Source organism: Pteropus vampyrus, unplaced genomic scaffold (genome assembly GCF_000151845.1).
Source record: "Pteropus vampyrus isolate Shadow unplaced genomic scaffold, Pvam_2.0 Scaffold943, whole genome shotgun sequence".
NCBI classification, from domain to species: domain Eukaryota; kingdom Metazoa; phylum Chordata; class Mammalia; order Chiroptera; family Pteropodidae; genus Pteropus; species Pteropus vampyrus.
This window is the reverse complement of record NW_011889724.1, coordinates 28,135-35,882: the sequence shown is the minus strand read 5'-3', so window position 1 is coordinate 35,882 and position 7,748 is coordinate 28,135.

Sequence of the window (7,748 nt, the reverse complement as noted above, 5' to 3'; positions counted from 1 at the left end):
GAAGACGCTAGACCCAGACCTTGACCCAACCCACATCACAACTCGGATCCCGGACTCCGCAATAGACCAGGTCCCTGAGCCCAGACTGGCGCTTCCGAACATGGTCCTAGGGACTTGGGTCCCAGACCCTGACTATAACCTCGAACTCTCTGACCTTAGATGCAGTCCACGACCTGACAACAGATCTGGATAACATTCCTGACCCCAGACTCCAAACAGGACCCTAGACCCAGACCTTGGACCACCACCTCAGACTCTGACTATGACCCTGAATCACAACCGTGGGTCCCCAACTCCACACTCAGACCTTGACACTGAGACCCAGACCCTCAGTAGGACCCACATCCAGATTTTGGATCATGACCTCAAACACTGATTATAACCTTGATCCCATCCTGGTTACTGATCCCCAACCTTGATTTCAACCCCAGACCCAGACCACTATCCTGACCCTAAACCCTGGACTTAGGGGCAGGGCCCAGATCTGGTCTTGGAGTGTCAACCCCACTCCAGGGTCCTAGACCCAACACCAAGAAGTCTGGACATGGACCCAAGACCAGGACATCTAGCTGGGACCCAGACTGGAACTAGAATCCTTAGCAGGGCACCAGGAACCTGGACCTGAAAACTGCAGTCAGATTCTAGGGTTACCCCAGCCCCCACCCCACCCCTCTTGCTCCAGCTCCAACCCTGGCCCCAGGACCAAGGACCCTGCACCAAGCCCTGTCCTCCCTGGACCAGCCTATAGACCCAGGACCCTTTATTAAATGTCTGCATCAATTGGAAGATACTTCCTGATGTTGGAAGTGCTAGTTATGAAATTAAAAAAAAAGATATATACCATTTCCAACTGTAACTTATGCCCCCAGTGCCCACCACAGGACCTGATGCAAAAAGGCCCAGTCGATTTTGATGAATAAATGAGTTCCTCAGCCCCAGGTGGCACATGGAGTTTGGAGCAGAACAGGGTCAGAGGCACACAGGATGCCACAGCAGGAGGCCTCTAACCTCCCCTTTTCCCACTCCTCCCCAACTCTTTGGGGCTCTGACCACAGCCACACGCTGACTTGGGTTTTCTGGAGCAGCCCCGATTTAAAACATTCTTCCTGATGAACTTGTCAGACTAGAGTCCCTGTGGGTTCTTAAATGCCAGACATCCTGCTCCAAGAGATGGCACTCCCCACCCCCGACCTCGAAACCCAAACTGCCCCTCCCACCCATAGCCCAATCTGCAGCCCTAAAGAGGGAGTTATGAAAGAGAGATCAGGAGAGAGAAGTGGGGGCAGAGCACGCGTCCCAATCTCCAGGGTGCCCTTTCATTGATTCCTGGGCCCTGGAAAGGCACTCCTGGAAGTCTTGGCTGGGAAGAGGTTGGTGTGAGTTCCTGGTCTGGGGGAGGCTGTTTTTTTTTTTTTTTTAATGGTGCTGCCCTCTAGTGGTTGAGGGGAGGTCGACGGTAAACTTGGCTTCAGTCATTCCTTCTCTCAACAAACCTTTGTCCAGTGCCCAGACTAGGCCAGCCTCCGGCTGGGATGCTAGCAGTGAAAGAGGAGTGGAACCCCAACTCTGTCCAGCTGGCAGACTCACAGACTCATTACCTGACATCTTCCCCAGATGACTAATAGGTGTTGCAAACTTAAAGCGTCCGACGCTGAACTCTTGCTCCCATCACACAGCCCCTGTTCAACCTGCTTCTCTTCTGCCTCCCCATCCCAGCCGTGGCTCCTCCATCTCTCATAACCCTAGGAGTCATCCTCCATTTCTCTCTTCCCTCACCTGCCCCCGCCTCCACATATAACACATGCTGTCATCCAGCCTGTCCTGTGGACTACCTGGTGTGTCTGTCTCCAAAGGGTACCCCGGATCTTTCAACTGTGCCCTGCTGAGCCCAACCCAAGTCTCATCGCCTCCCATCTGATGCTGTCGCCTGCATCAGGCTCCTCGCAGGGATCCCGGCCTCTCCTCTAGCCGAGTTTTTACAGGCCTAAATCAAACCTCACCGCCAAAGACTGCCAGTGATGGCCCCTGCACCGTCTGGCCCTTGCCTAATGCAACTCTATTCCCCCTTCCTCATGCCCCTTAGTCTCTAGTCTCTCTGGTCTTCCTTCTGTCACTACAAAAAGCCAAGTTCACTTTTATTTCAGGGGTCTTTATAATCTCCCTTTGCCTGAAATGTCCTTCTCCACCTTTCTGGCAAGCCAGGCTCCTGTTCGCCCTGCATCTTCTGGGCTGAAAGGTCCTTGCTCAGGGGAGTTTCTCTTGGTGCCTTGTCTGTCATGGTCACTGCTGCATTTCTCTTCATGTCTCTCAGCACAAAATTAGGGCCGCAAAGAAAAAGAGGATTCAATGATGGGCCAGTCTGGTGGGGAAGAAAACCCCTAATCTCCAATGAACCTGGCAAAAGCTATAATGCAAAGAGGTGGGGTGCTGAGGAGGGTCAGTGGAAGGGTTAAGGAGGGCAGGAGAAGGATGGGGAAGGTCTTGAACTTGACACTGTATACAAGTGAATGTGAATGAGGTTGAGGGTGAGGACTGGCACACGCAAGTTCCCTCCTGCCGGGCCTCACCTCTCCACCTCCTTTCTGGGCTTTGAAGATCCAGAACGAGCTTGGCTGCCTCCCTGAGTTCACTGGAAGTGTACAGATTATGGGGAGAACCTCCTGCCCAACACGGACAGCCACCTCTCTGATGTCCTGGGCCCAGACAGTGCCAGGCTCTGGCTGGGATGCTGGGAGTTCATTCACTCACTCACTCACTCACTCATCTGACAATATTTGTTGAGCTTCTACAACATGCCAGACACTGGTGCTTGCCTTTGAGGATCCGACATAGGGAGAGAGACTGAACTTACGGGTAACCTATACATAATAATAATAACCATAGACATTTATTGGGTTCTCACTGTGTCCAGGGCACTATTCTTAGAGCCCAGATGATCTCATTTAATGCTGAAAACATTCTCATGAGGCAGGTGTTAAGTTACTACGAGAGCCAGGAGCCTCTTCAAGGAAAGTCAGAGAAATCTCTGAGGGAAGGTTCCCGCCCAACCCCGCGAGCCAGAAGGATGGGAGGGAAGCAGTCTTGCTAGGGGCAGGGAAGAGCTTTCCAGGCATGTGGAACAGCAAGTGCGAGGCCTTGCTTATCGCGGAGGCTCCCACATCTCCAGGACTCCCTCCCGCACAGTCCAAGAACCTTCGGGGGCCCCTCGGCACGCAGCCGCGGACTTGCAACCCTGGGTCGGGTTTCCAGACCGCTGACTCCGCCCAACCTGCTGCTGGAACCCTCCAGAAGTTCCATAGTCCCTGCACTGCCCTGGCCGCAATCTCTTTTTTCTCCGGGATCCGTATCCCGGACGTAGCCCCGGACTGTAGCCAGCTCCTCCCAAGCTATGGCCCTGTCCCCAACCCGGCCTCCCGCCCTGCCCATGTCCCGGCCCCCGCCCCGCCCTCTGCCCCGCCCCCTGCCCCGCCCCGTTCGGCTCCCGGCCCGGCCTCGCCGGGGTTCGGCCTCTGCAGCGCCCCGCCCCGCAGCGCCCGTGGAGTTCCGTCCCCAGAGCGCATGCGCCGCACCGCCCCCTGCCCCGCCCCGTTCGGCTCCCGGCCCGGCCTCGCCGGGGTTCGGCCTCTGCAGCGCCCCGCCCCGCAGCGCCCGTGGAGTTCCGTCCCCAGAGCGCATGCGCCGCACCGCCCTCAACTCAGCCCGGCGCTGGAGCTGTATTTGCCTCTGGCGCGTTTGTGTTTTGACCCTCTCATGCTGCCTGTGAGTGTCCGAGGCATGGTTGCCCCATACTGTGGCCACTGGTACTCGCCGTGTCTTGGGGGGCGGAGGGTGTGTGTGGAGAAGACCCGGGGCCAAATGCTAGTTCCACCTTTTGTTGCGCCCGCCGATGCCTTAGGCAAGTTACTTATCTGAGCCTTGCCTTTCTCACGGGAGCCTCCGGCCTGGCCTCACTGGATTGTTTTGAGGATTAACGGAAATGGGTGTGCAGTGTTGGGCTGGGGGAGGTGGCTTGCTCAGTGGCCACTGTCACGTGGAGTATCTTGGGCCTCCCTAGTGTCTCCCTCTAGGCGTCCTCCATGGTTTCTATTTTTCTATTCCCCTCCCCCTTTCTCTACTTTTTTGTCTTGTCTTGTTTTTTTTTTTCAGGGTGTTTTCTCTCAGTGCGTCAGTGTTTCTACTTCTGTCCCTCTGTCTGGCCTCACTAGCGCTCCGTGGCACACTCTAGGACGATAGCAGCTGGACTTTCCTGCTCCCTATAGCTCTCTCGAGTGGGACAGGTGGCGGAGGCAGAAGCCGAGTGACAGCGCTGGGCTGAGAGCAGACCAGGTGCTTCTGGACCTCCGTGACTGCTCTTACTGTTTCCTGCCCACACGTGGCTGTCCAGTGCTAAAGTTCCCTTCTGGGCCTGGGCACCTGGGAAAGACAGTAGTAGGACAGGTCTCCTCAGCCAGGAAGTGCCAGGCCTGCCCTACTGCTGCTGGCTACCCAAATGGCACTTAGCACAAGCTGGCCTGGGAGGGCAGGGGTGAGCTGGGGTTATCCCTCTGCGCAGGACTGGCCGCATCATTTGCAGGGCCCACTGCAAATGAAACGGGCTCCGTGTTAAAAAATTAAGAAATTTCAAGACGGCAACAGCAGAGCATTAAACTGAATGCGGGGTCGTGAGTGCAGGGCCCTGCGTGGGTCACTCACCAATGCAGCCGATCCTGCCTCCCTCTCCTTTACACCTGTCTTTCATTATGCTCAGTAAATCTTGTCCCCCACTCCTGGGACAGATGAGGGGGAAGGTAGAGCTAGCTAGGGCTAGCCCCACCTTCAAGGAGTTCAAAGTGCCATGTGTGAGGGGTGTAGGCACATACTCAGCCTGGATGCTCAGCAGGGCACAAGAGCTGGGATAAATGCTTGAGTTCTAGAGTCCCAGGCCCAGGGTTCACATTATGTCCTAGCTCTGCCACTGACTCTAGGGCCATCAGTTCCCTTCTCTGAGCCTTGGCTTGTCATCTGTAGCATGAAGACACCTGCCGGGGTGGGGGGGGGGGGCGGTGTGTGAAATGCGATCACGTGTACACAGAGAGGCTAAGGAGCTGGTGGATAGGACCAGCGCTTGAGCCAGAGTCTTCAAGTTTTACTAGCCAAGACACTTTGGGCACACGTTCAAGACCATGACTCAGTTTCTCACCATTAAAATGAGGATAATAGTAGAGTTTGCTGTGAGGATTTTACAAATTACTACATGAAAGTGCTTAGAATAGTGGCCAACACACAGTAAGGCCCATTAGATAGATGCCAGCTGTTTTCAGTATGTCGTTGCCTAGGAAAGGCACAGAATGTCCAGGTTAGTCCTTACTGGTTGGAGGGGAAACAGAAAAGGCTTCTGGAGGAAGTGTTTGAAGGAAGGATAGATTTTCAGAGTCGTGGTGAGGATGGCGCACCACACCCTAAATACAGCGAGTCTGGGGTCTAGAGGCATCTAGTTTAGCCAGTTAGGCAGATGAACCTACATGTGCCAACTGTGGTGCTTCCCATTTTACAGGTGCCAGTGGCAGAATGAGAGATACTGTTTAGACATGACCCTGAAGGGGTACTGAGTTTTTGTGTGCCTTAGACAGATTGAATACAGGTTAGATAGGAAATAGACCAAAAGAAAAAAAAAAGGGCTGGTAGCATTAGCACAAGAAAGGAGGGGGTTAGATGTATGAAGTAGTAGAAAAAGTGAATTTGAAGAATGTGGCAACAGATTGGCTGCATCGGGGAGGGATGGGTCTCTGGGTATCCGAGCTATTGGGAATACTCACTCAGCAGTATTTCTTAGGCATCTGTTATGTGCTGAGCTCTGTGCCGGCTGCTGGGGATGACAATGATGAGCAACACAGACTGACCTTTGTCCTTGTAGAGCTTCCTGGCTAACTAGGAGACTGATGAAAGTAGTCCTGGAAACCAGTAGGGTACTCTGGGAACATGTGATCCAGTCTTGAGCGGGGCGGGAGATGGCTTCCTGGAGGAAGCCACATGTAAACTGAGGAAGGTGTACCGGCGGAGGGGGGCAGCATGCGTGAGAGCCCGGAGGTGGTGGAACTGAAAAAAGTTGAACTATGGGTAGAGAGGAGTCACAGGGACGAATGGTGCAGAAGTTTGAGGGCTCTATCTTTAGACAACCACACTGATGGGTTAAGCAGAGCAACAATGAAATTCATCTTTTAAGAGAAATGTTCTGGCTGCCAGCATAGGATGGCAGGTTGGCCTGGAGGCTGGGAGGCCTCAGGGCTCTCGCTGTGGTCAAGTTTCTAGACAATGGTGGCTTCCACTGAGGTGGCAGGGATGAGATTATGGAGAGACGCATGGTCTCTGAGATATTTAGGAGGCAAACTGATACTCTTCCTTTCCCGGCAATATCCAAACATGGCCATATCCATATCCATATCCATCCTTAGGAAACCAGCATGAAACCAGCCCATTGTCCAAGCCCATCCTCTTCTAGCATGTCTATTACTGGAGATGGTCCTTAACCATCAGCTTGGGGGGTAGGTGGGCAGGAATCTGCCAGCTCCCGAGGGTAGTGCTGAAAGCCTACTCAGGACCTCCCAGCTCTCGAGACATTGCAGTCGGAGGGTGAGGTGACAGCCTTCTGTCAGTACCTAGCACACTCTTCTAACAAGCCAAGTAATGAGAACCAGAGGAATGTGGTGGGACAAATGCCAACTGGGGCCTATCTGACCCAGACCAGTGACCTCCAGCAGGCACTGTCCTCAGGGGGCCTGTTCAGGCTGGAGGTTGGCCTTGGCTACAGGCTCTCCAGGGGGGGATTAAAAATCCTGTTTCCGTTCTCAGGAGCACCACAGGGACCCTTCCCCGCCCTCTGCTCCAAGCACTGCCTTGGTGGTGGGGGCAGGGGAGACAGGTATTCTCATACTTAACATTTCACATCCACTAAATTAAAAGTTCCATGAAGTAAAATGTGGTGTTTCTAGAAGCTGCTTCTGCTTAAAGGGGTGAAGCAGGCAACCCCTGGCCTTGGCCTCCAGCATGACCTTCTGGCTCATTTTCTCTCATGCACACACACAGACACACACACACACACACACCAAGGCAGAAAAGGTTGTGCTGTTTTTAAAGCCTTTTATTAAAAAAAAAAAAAAAAAAAAAAAAACCCAAACCCCAAAAAAACAAAACCCAAAATATTTCCCATTGGAGGCTATTTCTTTTTTTGTCTTTTAAAAATTTTATTACACAAATATCTCCCATTCCCATGTGTCAGAGGAAAGATGTCCTTGCTCTTTCTAAAACCAATAGTGGAGAACATTTAGAAAACAAAAGTTCAACTAGCTTCCCTCTTTCCCTGGCCCAAAATAACCCCAATGTGTCAACTGAGATAGCATGACTTGTCCCCTTAATGCTTAACATTTAATTTAAATTTTTTAGCACAACATTGGAGATTGACTCTAAATCAGCAACAAAAAATATATATTTACAATATTTCTCCAAAAAAAACAAAAAACACAACCAAACCCTTTAAACATAGTGACTTTAGGAGTTTTATTTATGGAGCAGTTATTTTTTTTAATCACCAAGTGATTTTATATTATATATATATGTATGTGTGTGTATATATGTGTGTGTGTGTGTGTGTGTGTGTGTGTGTATTCATACATTAATACCTGTTGTTTATTGTCTTCTATTTTTAAAAATTCTAATCATTTTTTTCTTCAGGTAGAAGGTGGAAATTTTTTTAAAAATTTCCTTTGGGATTG